The sequence below is a fragment of the Candoia aspera genome, chromosome 5, assembly GCF_035149785.1.
Source record: "Candoia aspera isolate rCanAsp1 chromosome 5, rCanAsp1.hap2, whole genome shotgun sequence".
Classification (NCBI taxonomy): domain Eukaryota; kingdom Metazoa; phylum Chordata; class Lepidosauria; order Squamata; family Boidae; genus Candoia; species Candoia aspera.
This window is the reverse complement of record NC_086157.1, coordinates 37,487,342-37,501,408: the sequence shown is the minus strand read 5'-3', so window position 1 is coordinate 37,501,408 and position 14,067 is coordinate 37,487,342. Positions and strand designations below refer to the sequence as shown.

Below are 14,067 nucleotides of genomic sequence, written 5' to 3'. Positions count from 1 at the left end.
CCACCTCCTGCTCAGTGCAGGAATCCACCTAAAAGCGTCTCGGACAGTTGGCTGTGTAGGGAACGGACACCCCCTCCCGCTTAATTGGTTGCGCCGCGCAACTGCTGTGACACTGCCCGGGAATAATGACACCTCAATTGATACAGCCCTCCAGGGGCGCGGAAGGAGCACATTTCAGCCTCACGCCCTTCCCTTTTCATTTCTAGACACTATGGCTCCAGCTCCCTAGAGCGGCAGGGGCATACCAAGCGCGTGCCGCTCTATCCCTCACGCGGCTAACCGGCGCGCAGTGCATGCCGGGCCGCGGCTTCCTTTTCGCCAGTCCTCCGAGGCTGCGCCGCGCTGACATCCGTCTCTCCTGCCTTTTTTTTCTTTTCCCGTCTTCACCCCCCTCCTCCTCCAAGATGGTGGCGCTGCGTTCTGGGTGATCCGAGAGGAAAAGGCGGAGGCGCAGCGCGGCCCTACTCAGCCGCCACCATCTCGACAGCCACGCGCACGCCTAGAGCGCCGACGGCCTTCCCATTCCCAGGCCTCGCCTGGCCCGGCCTAGCGCCGTCCCCGCCTTAGCCTTCGGCGGCTGCCCCGCGCACTTCACGTCCTTTGCATTGGCCGCACGGCCTAGTCTAGGCGTCGGCTGAAGGAGCACCATCCGCCTGCCCAGCGTCCGGGTCTGGCCGGCCTCGCGAGAGCCTGCCGGCCACAGCGGAAAACGACAGGTAAGTCGGCGGCCGGGCAAGCCGTGCTCTCGGCTCGGCGCACGCTGCCCTCTTTGCTCGGAAGGAGTCGCGACGGCCTCAGCAGTCTTCTTGCTAGGCCTCCCTGTCCGTCAGCGCCCCTCGGGCCTCGCGCCTTTAAGGGGAGACGCCGCCTGCCCCGGTGCGAGGAAGGGGAGGTCGCATTTCTCCCTGCGAAGGCGCTCCCATCCGGGGCCGAGCGAGGGACGCCCGCTGGAACTTCCTTAGGGCCGGACCTGTATCGGCAGCGCAATGCCCGCCAGGTGCTGAGGAAGAAACGTCGAGAGGGCGAGATCGTACGTTTGGGTAACGTTAGGCCGCTGTCCTGGACACACGTTCTTGGCGATAAGCGCAACTGAACACAATGCAACTTACTTCGGAGGGGTAGAGCATAGGATTATGCTGTGAAAACGGGAAAATTGCCTTCGTGAATCAGATTAAAGAGCTATTAAACCACCGGTTCTCCCGGCCCCCAGATGCCGATTAGAGTATGCGTTGAAAGTTAGGTATTTTGCCTGTCAGTTTAGGCCTCCTTTCCTCCACTGCCTCACCGCCCACAATAGTGAGAACTCTGTTGGAAGTTACTGTATCTGAGAATTAGAAACAACTTGCCCATAGATTCAGCTCCATGGCAGTTTTTAAATTGTACTGAAATATAAATGGCTGCATCACATGATAGTGAGATATTTCATTATAGTATAAGCAGCGACATCAACTTTAAATTTTTACCAGTATGGTGGAAATCTGTACAATTGCTCTTCCACATCTTTTTAAAAAAGTTATAAGAGGCTTTATTTTGACACCCAGTATAAAATAGCATGAAGCTGTGCTGCTGGCAACTCTGTGATCAGTAATGCTGAACAAACATAGCTTACATTTATTAAAAAAAAGAGACAGCTTGTTTGGATTCAATTTGTGCAGTCTTATGTTTTGAAAATATGTGACTATTGCTTATGATAAATATTCATGCATTTCTATTATGCTTGAGCTTTTTCCCATAGAAAAGCAAGACTTTAGTTCAGATAATCCCTATTCTGAGCTATTTAGATGGGCATTGTTGATTTTTACCCTTTTCTGAATGCAACATGTTTTGTTTTGCTTTTTTATTTGCCTTCTAGTTATTGTTCCCATTCCTGTTTTGTTTTTGGGGGGGTTGTTTTTTTGTTTTCTGCTAAACAAAAAGCATTAGGGTAACTGATTTGTAAGGTACATTTAGTTCTTCACTTCAAAGGGAACACATTCAGTCTTTACTTTCAGACAACGTAATATCAGCAGTTCATTAGCCCTAGTTAACCTTGTTGTGGTGTTTTTTAAGTTTAAAGTCAGTACTCAAGCTCTAGTGTATTTTTCATAAACTCCAACTGTATGAATGCGAGGAAGAGGGAATATGCTTGTAATCTCTGCTGCCCCATTATATTCCCAGTGGCCACCTTTGCTACCCACTACATGTTGTGGCTAAATTGTTGAAGAAAGGGAGCCTGTTCTATGTATGCATATAAGCACCCTTTGTGAATTAGAAACCTGGATATAGAGATTTCTGAATTATATATAAACCTGTGTATGATGAGCTGGTTCCACACAAAACACCAATATAGGGAGGGCAGCAGGTTTGAGCCATAACATGATGAATCTATCAAATGTATTATTCTCTCTCCCTTACCTAAGATTTCAGATCAACACTCCAAATGTTTGTCTGAGCAAACAGAATAAAAGTGAAGTTGAACTGGTCTTTGTAAAGTCTGAAAACCCCCTACATTAAGTTAAGGTGCCAAGAAGAAAATGTACCTGTTTAGCTTTTATACTTTGGATACATGGTGTGTGAAGTTGCTTGATGAATGCCATAATAAATATTTATTTCGTTTACATTAATTACTGCAACCCCCAAACAGAATCCAGATCCTTTAGTTCAGGGAAAAGAGACTGATAGTAGAAAAGCCAGTTCCCCTCCAAGTTTAGTTTATGCCACATGTTATTTCCCACAACCAGGTTAAAACGAACATGTGCATACCTTTACTAGCATAATTCAGGTAGCTTGAGAGGGAAGGGGTTGTTTGTATTTCTTTTCAGTGTAATTTGTTAAGGGTAGAAAATAGGGCATCCATTGTTGGATGCCCTATTATGTGTTGGGTGAACACTGCCTTTCATCATCAGGAGCTATCTGGAGAGGGTGTTAAATAACACAGATCAAAAATGGATTGTTCAATAGTTCATGTGATGACTCATTTTAATATGATGTGTATTTCACTGAATCCAAAAGGCATTACAGTGTCACATGTGTCCTGAATTCAAGTTTGATTTTAAATATTACCAATTTGCAGAATGAGCATGGACCTCATGCAATTTCTTCTTAGATTTCTACTTGCAACATTGGAGTACTGGAGATTATTGCAAAAATATTTAAATTTTGTCCTATGGACATCTCTATCCTTTAGAAGTTCAAAATGACTTCCTTGATAGCCTCTGATTAAGGCACTGACAAGTTTTGAGATGTGCTTTATTTTGATAGTGCAATACCACTACTCCAGCCACAGAATTCTAAAAATAATATATAAAATGTTTTCTAAAGTGTGAATAGCTGGATCCAGAAAAGGTGCTCTGTGAACTTGATGAAGATGCTTGTCCTGACTTCAGTGAAATTATGAATGGGATGTATGTTTTGTTTTGTTCTGTTGATGGGATGCCTATTTTGAGAGTTGTTATTGATGCATAGTGAGAATACTAAAGCTAGTAGAAGCTCTGATGTTAAATGGTAAGAAAGTCTCCTTTGAGCTGAGCTTGATTGTTGGTAACTTCATGTTCAGACCCATGTAGTTTTATTAGCAACAGTGCAAAAGTGTTTTCCTACAAGCTCTATACTTTTTTACTTCTCAGTCTAGCCTGGTATTTCCAGATACAGTAGTCTCCCACCCCAAGTACTAACCATGTCTGTTCCTGCCAGCTTTTTGAGATCAGTCAGGATCTGCTAGATTCTGCCACCAAATAGTTTATGTGCTGATTTAATTGTAATGTTAAACATAATTGAGCATTACACAGTAAGCCTAACTAAGCCTGATTCTCTCATGTTTCCCTCCCCTTATTTACAGTGAAGAAGAGTTCAGAATATTAGTTTCTGTTCTTGATTCACCATAGCTTGCGTCATATTATTCATACTTATACTAAGCCCAAACTACATTATGTTTCAACCTAACCATTGCTTCTATTGACCATAGTTAGCATTAAGTACAGGTTACATTTTGGATGGTATTGACACATTATCCTCCAGTAGAGATCTGCAGAAAATAGAAAAGCATCTCATTTCAAGCTTGCATTTTTAGAATGCCCCTAAAAGCTCTAATCAGCAAGAATATGCACAGAATGCACTTCCTATATATACACCAAAGTTTTGCAGACAATGATATAGTGTTTGCGTTCATAACTGAAAACCTCAGTAGTATTAAAGTTTATGTAATGCACATGCACATATCTTTTGTCTAATGGCTAACTTTCTTCAAAAGGTGACATAACAAAACCCTTTTCCGTAGCAAAGACTGCTGAAAACAGCAGTTAACCTTCTTACCTGACAGACATGCAACCAAGAGTAATTCTCATCAGTTCCTACATTTGGGCTTAGTTAACTTAAATCTTCAGTGAATGCAGATGCAACGTCCCGTCTGATCCAGGTGAGTCAGTAACTGGAGCCCATCAGCAATATCTGGCTCTGAGCATATGCTTACCTGTGGCTACTACTTTCTCATCCCGCTTTCTCCCCACCCTTTATCTGAGCCAGTAATAGGGATGGAGCTAGTTTCTGTACATAACTGGTTATACTGGAAACATTGTTTTAAAAACCAAAGCCAATCACAGAACTCAACACACTTGGAAGACTTGAAACAGTGTCTCTTAAAATGGTCCTGTTTTGAGCATGGGATTTGTTCAACGCTGGGAACTCTTGGAACAAGCCTTTATGGCACAGTGGTTGAAAGGTTTTGGATATCTTATTCTCCAGATGGTTTGGACAACAGTTCCTACAATCCACTGCCATTGACTGCTGGCTGGGGCTCATGGCAAAACATTGGAAGGGTGCTAAGCTGACTAGTAAGCAAATATTACTTATGGCTATGGACCTGAACTGCAAAAATCCACTAGCTATCAGCAGAGAATTAAAGTTGACTATATCTCTTTGCTCCTACCTATTGGTTATCTGAATTTTGTACCCATGATCAGATAACCCTAGATTAAACTAAAACAATTCCCAGCTTCTCACAGAAATTTCAGATTGAGGCAGTATAAACAGCAAACCAGAATGACACAGGATGGTGCTATTGCATAAATCCTACCATTACATATTTGCATCCCGATGTCCAGTGCAAGTATATACATTGAGGCACTTGGGTGATGACATCACAGACATTATTTGCAACAGAGACCCTCCGCAAATTTTTTCGATTTTTACAACACATCTTTTTTCATAGGTCAGAGGAAAAGAATCCCCAATAAATTTTGTAAAACAGATTAGGACCAAACTATTAATATAATTCATCATGATTACAGTTTATTCCAGTTTTATTGTTACATCTGTGACTTTGAATGCTGACTAGCTATTCTGCTCTCACTACCATCCATTGGTTTAAGACAGCATATATGAGGAACTGAATTCTAAAGCAGTGGAAAGGTGTTGAAGAAACCAGGTTGGCTGGAGAGCATAATCTAGACACTGAAGCAGGGGATGTATATACAAAGTGGCCGCATCAGTGGAGAGGAAGAAATATTTACCCACATCTATCCCTAATTTTGTTTTGACTTCATCAGAAACTGTAATAAACTCTTCAGTATGATAATCATCAAACCTAGAGAGAAAGCTAAAATTGTTCTTTATATACAAAAAGGTTTGGTGCACATTTTAGGTAATTCTTGCATTCTTACGTTTCCTTAAAAGATATTTGTGTGCCATGGAAATCCTTAGGTCTGTTAATATTACTGTCTTTACTACCTATAAAAAGTCCTAGGCAAATAACTGTGGTTTTAGGGAAAATAGGTAGTAAGGCATCCTGTGTACCATATATGTTTGCAAAATTCTATTTACTTTTCTTTCAAGCTCTAAGTAGCTTACAAATACTAAATAGAATTCATATAATGCATCCTATAGCATCATATGTGTACTTCCAACAATTTTTACAGAAGCTTCCACAGACAGCCTGTGTGAAGATTTTGCTGATAGGATGAAGAAGGCAGGACAACTGTTGAAGTCTATAACAGAGTAGAGCAAGCTAAATGTATGACATCTTAACTTACTTGGTTGGTTTGAAGTAACAAATGAAATCCTGAGTCCAATTCTAGATGTGCATAGGAAGTTAACATAACATATGTATAGTCCTGCTGGATTAGCCCAAGGGCCATTTTAGTCCATTTGTTTCTCAAACTGCCCTACTAGATGTCTCTGTGGTGGAGACATGCCCCTTTCCTGCTATTGCTCTCCAACTCGTATTTGAAAGCTTTCTGCCCAACGTGGTTCCTTTAAATCTTAAATTCTGTTTTAAAGCCAGGAAACTTATGGATGCCAGCCTCTTCAAAACCAGCAAATATGCCTTTAAATATACTCTAAAAGTTCATCATCAACAGGATGCAAGAACTATTAGAATGTATACGTAGAGAAGTTCAGCAAAATGACTGAAACCAACATAGAGAAGCTACATTAACTAAACAACATAGAACCTTTTGAAAAGGATCAGGTGAAGCTCAGGTGCTGCAGCCTTTTTCACATAGGCTGCACCTTTCCTATCCTTGAAGCCTTAATTTAGATTTGGTTGCCCTGGGAGTCTATCCGCCATGTATATCATAGCATTGTTCATTTGTCACACAGGCTATGTGCAGTATCTCAACATGAAGCAACCCCTATTTATGTGTGGGTCCCACAGTATAGGAGGGCCTTGCAGCTGCAGTGTCATATGTCCTCATAGTCTAGCCCCACCAGTGTGTGATGATGGAGTGGTGAAATGCATACCACTGCACCCTAATTCAACCAAATGTTTGAGGCGAAGTTCATGTTTGTGCCAGGGTGTGCTGATCACATCTATCCCATTACTTCCTACATCAATGCAAGGAGAGCATCCCCTGCCAGCTGAAGGAGATGTGTGAGGAGATCCTGTAATCAGGGACAAACAGCTGGAGGAGATGCTAGAAGCCAGCATCCTTCAGTATATTGAATTACTGTACTGCTCATCCTTCATCTCCTGCCATACATCTCTTCGATACATTTGGATTGCTGCATTTTCCAACAGTTTCAAAGACAATTAGTTAATGCCTAAGCAGCTGCTTAAGCATCCACTATGTTAAAAACCAGTAGTGTCCTTGCCCCTGCTGATCTGTGCCATCCAATGAACACAGTCAAATAGCACCCCAGCTTGAAGTGGTCCCATACTACACTGCTATAGGAGCTTCAGTGTGTAAGCTCCTGGTTTGGTGGTGCTGGGAGATGCTGGATTCTCTGCTGGTTTTTCTGCAATTATTACTGCCAGCTGTGGATTCAGATGCAGGAAGAGGCAGCTCATTTCTGATTCTTAGTCCATGGATTGCTAACAGAGGACAGAGAACTGATTGGGCAGTAATCAGTACCCATAACGTTCTCCACATATACCAGAGTCAGAACCCTTCCCCCAACACTGGTCCTTCCTTCACCCACAATACTGGGGGAGCACCCAAAGTAGAAGACATTGCACATGTCCTGTTTAACTGCCAACCATATGCCCCAGCAAGGGCTCAGTACCTTCAGACGTTAATTGACAGAACCACATACTGGGATCGTAACAAAAGGCTATGTTACTTCCTCCAGGGCGCAAATACACATGTGGTCAATAGAACTGCTAAGTTTATAGTTAGGGCTGTCCAACTGAGAATGCAATTTATAGAACACATTGGGGTGGCATGTAAAGGTGATGAATTCATTTAAACTCACATTGTTTCTGTATTTTATTATTTGTTTTATTACATCTTGCATTTTTATCTTACAATTTTATCTCTATTTTACCCTACTGTATTTTATCATATTTTATCTCACCATAGTATAATTTAGTTAATTTTACGTATTTTAGCTGTTTTATGGTATCATATTTTATATTTTATATCTTATAGTGGCTGATGCCCAACTTTCTGATATGGTCATTTGACTAATCAATAAAGTTATTCATATTCACAATACTGGGGTGTTTCAGTGCTTTTGCTATAGTAAGTGTGAGCAACTTAGAAAAGTCTAGCCCCCTACTATTTTTGCCCTCCTCTTTCTGCTATCAGTAAATCTTGTCCTGCTGTTCTTCCCAGTTAGGATTTTTGGGAGTGGAGTTTTTATTTTAGGGAGGAAGAAAGGGGGGGCAGTTAGCTAGCTGTCCCCAAATGTAGAGGGAGCAGATGGAAGCGGCAAAAGCAAGCTTCAGTTAAAATAGAGAGACTCTACTTATATGTGTTTGGGTTTCTAAACAGCATAGCATTGCTTTCAGTTTAGAAGAAATAGTACTTAGTTGGAAAAATTAATTTCCCCCTAATAAACAAGAAGACCATTTGGTGGAGCAGGAAGTAGAGAAGTTTTTTTTTGTTTTTTTTTTAAATAAGGGATTGAATTAAGAGCAGGGGAGGGTGTGATGGAATCTCTCTTTAACCTAGTACTGGCCCTTGTTTAGGCTGGTCACTCTCAGCCCAACTTCAGATAGTTCTTCTTGTGGAGAAATTAAGAGTGTTACATATGCTACCTTGAATTTCTGTATGAAAGCTGGAATACAAATCTAATACTGTTTTAAAAGTCAAGTGTACGAAAATATTTAATAAGGGGCTTGCCTGAGAGAGGCACCACATACTCCTCATTGCAGCTCCAGTAACAGTCAAGTTATAATTATTTGGTTTGATAGTCCAGGTCCTCTTTCTTCAGTAGGATGGAGAAGTCCAAATGGCTTTTCCTATCCTGAGCCTCAGGTGCTTAAATATATGCTTCTTCCCTCCTCAACATTCCACCCTCATGTCACCTCATCTGGTTTAAGACAATAGCAACAGGCATTTGACTGATGTCTGCTGCTGTGCTGGCTAGAAAAGAATAGGCCAGTACAGTTCAGTATTCTGAATAGCCAGTATACTCAGTGCCAAGCCATACAAAATGGTTAAGTTTTGTCCTGTGGACAGGACAAAATCAGACTGTTTCTTTCAAGCTTGAAATAAAACTCTAGGAATATAGTGTTTTGTTTAGAGCTCAGAAAACTTGGGAAAGTTGATTTGAACTCAATGTTTTTGTTCACTCCTGCTCTCCAGATGCTTCCTTCTACAACCGTCATAATCTCTGGCCATTGGCATGTTGGCTTGAACTAATAGAAGTTTTCAGACTGCCCAGTGACAGCCATCCATCAAGGCAACCAAGTCAGATTCAGTACTAACTTTGGTTCTGAACTCCAGTTGAAATAAGCCTAGATCAGTGCTTTGTACTGCTTCTAAAAACTTACAATGGCTGCAGTGACTGGTGCAATAGCAGCATGACATTGCTGAAGCACGGACTTTCGGATTTGGGGGTTTACTTTGGCTCAGTGTGGCTTATGTATTTCAAATGCTCAAAAATTTAGGAAAAGTTACTTTTTTCTCAATTTCCAGGTTTCCTCCAACAGAAGTTCGTTGTGATATCTAGCACTAGTTAATGCTGATTTTTTAAAATGGAAGAGGAAGGTAAAATGTATGAACTGATAATGTAAACACATGGTGTGATAATTATTGAATAATCAAATGATGCCATATAATACATCATTACAAATTTTACTATGAGCTACATTTGTTTCTTCTTCTTTTGGGCTGCATTTAAAGAAGAAAGGCTCTGGGGAAAAAATTGATACTGTCAGAAAAATAATCTAAAATGTGCAGGCAATCCATGGCTTGTGATCTGCATCTGCTGCTTGTTAAATTTTGAGCAGTTAATTTCAACTAATTGTAACAATTAAAAATTATGCAGTATAGCTTTATTTTACATAAAAGGAGGTATGTATTACTATCCCTTGAATTGTGTGAATTTAAAAGCAGCCAACAGCAGGTAACAGTTTTCAAACTGTAGTTCTCCATTCAAGATTTTAAAAATATAAGGAAACACTTTGAGAAGCATAGTAGCCATATTTTTAAAATATAGGCTACCAGGCAGTATTAGCATCAGAGGAATATTTTTTTTAAAGGCCATGCTTCCAAATTCTGTATTTCATTGCCTCTCAAAATGTGTGCATTTTCAAATTTATATCCTGCCTTTCCATTAAACATAGTGTTTAGTGCAGCCAACAACAAAATAAGAGTGTTTCTGGTATGCTTATTTCAAACTCTAATAAGCCCATCTAATAAAATCACATCACTAAGAGAGAGAAAAAGCATATGCCAGATTAAAACCTGGATTGTGCTTGGATGCCAAACACAAGTTTGAATAAAGCATGCTGGAATAGGTGGTTGTTCCTTAACAGGGAATGCCCAATCTTAAGCAGAAATTTTCCTCTCATGTTACTGCTAATTATGTCTCTGGTAGTGCTGAAACGGGACTAAGGGACGCGGTGGCACTGCGGGTTAAACCGCTGAGCTGCTGAGCCTGCCGATTGGAAGGTCGGCGGTTCAAATCTGCGTGACAGGGTGAGCTCCCGTTGCTAGTCCCAGCTCCTGCCAACCTAGCAGTTCGAAAACATGCAAATGTGAGTAGATGAATAGGTACCACTTTGGCGGGCAGGTAACGGCGTTCTGTTTAGTCATGCCAGCCACATGACCACGGAAGTGTCTACAGACAAACGCCGGCTCTTCGGCTTTGAAACGGAGATGAGCACCGCCCCCTAGAGTCGGACACGACTGGACTTAATGTCAAGGGAAACCTTTACCTTTACCTAGTGCTGAAACAGAAAAATCAGTCCAAAGAATCTGAAGCCTAAGTAAGTTCACATGAAAGTATGTAATCTTTTAAAAGCTTTATAAGGCAAGGATGGGCAATATGTGAGGCTCTAAACTAAAGCTATCAGCAGCCCTCACCATTGGCCATGCTGACTGGGATTGGTAAGAGTGGCATAGGTTGCCTATCACTACTATTGGTTTTATTGGTCATAATCAGTATTTATAGCTGTGCTTAGAAGTGACCAGAAGCTAATGAATTTGCTGTAGCAAGGAAATTGAACCAGTCACTAAATTGGATGATAATATTCTGGATTAACTAAAAGTTTTCAAACCTTTTAAAATGTCAGTATGCATGCTTTCAATTATTATAAGTGAAGCATGAGTGGTTATAGATTGATATAACTTCTCAAAGAACAAAGGAACATATATTAGGAACAAAGAAATGTATATTCAGTCATTGGCCTTAGCTGTGGAAGTAGACTCCTGGCTACCACCAAAATGTGGGCATGCAGATTCAGGGTTAATGCACCCAAGCTGTGAACCAATTCATTCAAGGAAATATAACCCAATTAAGTTTATGATTACAGTACATACAGTTTGTATTATCAGTTTCTCATTGGTGATTCAGGTATTTCCTGAGTCATGCCACATGCTAACTTGCTGCTTAGCGGCTTACAAATGTTAGCTGTAAATTAAACAACTTGCTAAGAAAGATATTCTTTTTTTCAAGTTTTATTTTATTTTATCTTGTTACCTCTCCCCACCCTTACCACTGCTGCCACTTCAGTCCAGAAACCCAAGGCAGCTAATAGTACAACACTTTTATTCATTTCTGTCTTTTGTATTGCTTGTACACTTTTATGTCTGTGTTCAGAAAACTTAAAAATCCAGGACGTTTAAGAAACAAGTATTAATCATTACGTAGCTGTGCAATTTTGTATCTTAAAATGAATTATAATTATAAATAAGAAAAATATAATTCATTTTAAGATACTAAATTACACCACTACAAGATTTTATCCAACGTATTAATTGTTTTGAACAATAATAATCATGGAATATTTAATTAAAACACTAATTTGTAATAATTTTTTAAAATGTACAATTACCAATTTAGTAACAAATCCTCTTAAAACAATAAAAAGCTAAAACAATGCTGTAGTTCAGGAGACGGAAAGGTACACAACCACAAGGTTAATTAAAAGCCTTCCTCCTTGCTTATAGAGATAAATACTCCATGTGAGAATTGACCAGATTGCAGAGCTTAGATAAAGAACAAAAAATACAAGGTCACAGGTAGGCACTATGGCTGTTTATTGAAGTGAAAGAAAAGATAGTATTGTCTTGAGCCTGATCCTAGTGGCATTTATGGCATATTAGTCGTTGGACTACAATATCAGGCCCATAAAAACAATGCAGCATAAGGCCAGTTTTTGCCTGGTTTATATGCTTGACTTCAAAAATATTTTTCTGCTTTTTTTTCTGGTAGAAAAGCTGTGGCACTCTGATGATAATGAAAAATCAGAATAACTGAGAAGGCCATCTAATTATTTATAAGCAGCTTGATTGTCCATATTGCCTGAACTTTTGCACTTGATTCACCTTTATATGAGAAAGGTTCTTGTCACATCAGAAATGAAGTTCTTATTGTTACTCCTGTAGCAAATCACAATTTGAAACCAAGACTAGATGATGGTTAGTTTTGCAGTTAATTTCAGTAGAGCCATGCCCCTGTAAACAAAAAACATGCACTTGTGTGCAAGGATTATTTAGTTTTTGAGATAATTAAAAATGTACTTGTAGCTTATTGGATCTAGTTTTTATTATAAGCTGGCTATTTTACTTTTGTAAAATGAAATATATTTCATATACATACTATTGTTAGAAAAGTTTTTTTTTAATTAAAATATAACTTGTAATTTACATTTTTTTTAAAAATCATTCTGAGTGTGGGAACCCAAGTGAATCTGTTAAGAAGATGGCATTGAGTTAATGTACTTTAATTATATGCCACTATTTCAAAAACTAAATAAGATAATATATTCTAGGTCTGCAACCCACCAAAGGCTATTTGGCAACTGTGCAAGAACAATCTACTGAAGTGCTAGAAGAACATGGTAAGTAGAATAGTTAGATCTTGATTACTGTATTCTTAGCAGCAAAAATAACTGGACTGACTAAACCTAATTTATAGAAATATTTACACAGGTATTTATGGACTTAAGTAGCCAAGTAATCAATTAACATATAATTTACAAAAGTCTGTGGAATATAAGCATTTCATAAGAAGGGGACGATATTGTTTGAAAGCAGCTCCACATGCCTGAAATAACTTGACTATTGTATGCTAGTTGTTTGTGGACAGAATACAAATTGAGCCACTTTTGTTTTTATTTATTTATTTATTTTTGTTTAAGCTTAGCTGTTTAATGAACTTTCATTACACAAAATGGATTGCACTCCTTTTATATGCCTAAAATGTATGATCATCCATGCGCTATGCATTTTGTTCCAATAATTTGTTTATATATTAAAGATAGTATTCATGCTAGTTTCCTTAGAATAATGCTAAAACTAATTTTATGGTTATTAGCTGTAACTAAATGAGTTTTGGTCTAGTTTCACAAGAAGAAGTAATTAAAAACCATCAAGCTACAAAGTACGATTTTATTATGATATCTGAAAAAAATGCATGCTGAAACTCTAACATGCTCTTTGCTATTGTGAGGTTTCTAATACATAGTTTTGAAGAATTATTTAGTCTGTTTTTTCTACTTTTGTAGTGCTAATATACAGGCGTATGGCTCTTAGTTTTTTGTAATCTTCTGTATTGCTAGTGACTTACTGTACGAGTCGTTAAATACATCCTACTTATTTCCTTTGTACAGCCACTGGAGACAAAAGATATGAGATAAGACAACTAATTCAATTACACCTCTTTTCTCTGACCAAAATTCTGGATTCTAAATGCAGCTTGCATATTGAAACCTTCCGTGCATGCCAGTGCTGTTGCCAACCCAATGCAAACAATGGACAGTCTCTCCAAGTGGACTTCCATATATGTATAGCAAATTGAGTACAGGAGCCTGGCATTCTATTTATGCAGTGACCAAACAGATGCCTATGAAAATGCCATAAACAGAATATGAACACAAAGCCCTTTCTTCCCATTTTAACCCAAGGACTGGTATTATTCAGAGGCATTAGCAGCATGGATAGTCCTATCCTTCTTGGAGAATAGGGCTAGGAGCCACTAATAGCTTTATTCCCTGTAAATGTATCTAATATTTTTTAAAACAGATTGATTTGATGGCTCCAGTGTCTATGATAAAAAACAAAATAGCAAGTCAGTGAATATTTGTGTTCTAACAGAAAATATTTGAAGGCTTAAATTTAGAATTAGATTGGTAATAAAAGTTGAATTTGGTTTAATTTATTTTCATTATTTTCATTATCTTCAACTGTTTGCTCTAATCTG

General features: G+C 39.1%; 1 protein-coding gene across 2 annotated transcripts in view; it reads left to right on the top strand.

The window, feature by feature from the left end:
- Window positions 1-328: 328 nt before the first annotated feature.
- The window catches only part of UBE3A (ubiquitin protein ligase E3A), a 45,992-nt gene continuing 32,253 nt past the window's right edge, over window positions 329-14,067 (top strand). For both annotated transcript variants that reach the window (XM_063305003.1, XM_063305004.1), the window contains exons 1-2: window positions 329-716; window positions 12,638-12,706. The gene's annotated coding sequence lies outside the window, so the exon portion shown is untranslated. The remainder of the gene's footprint in view (window positions 717-12,637; window positions 12,707-14,067) is intronic.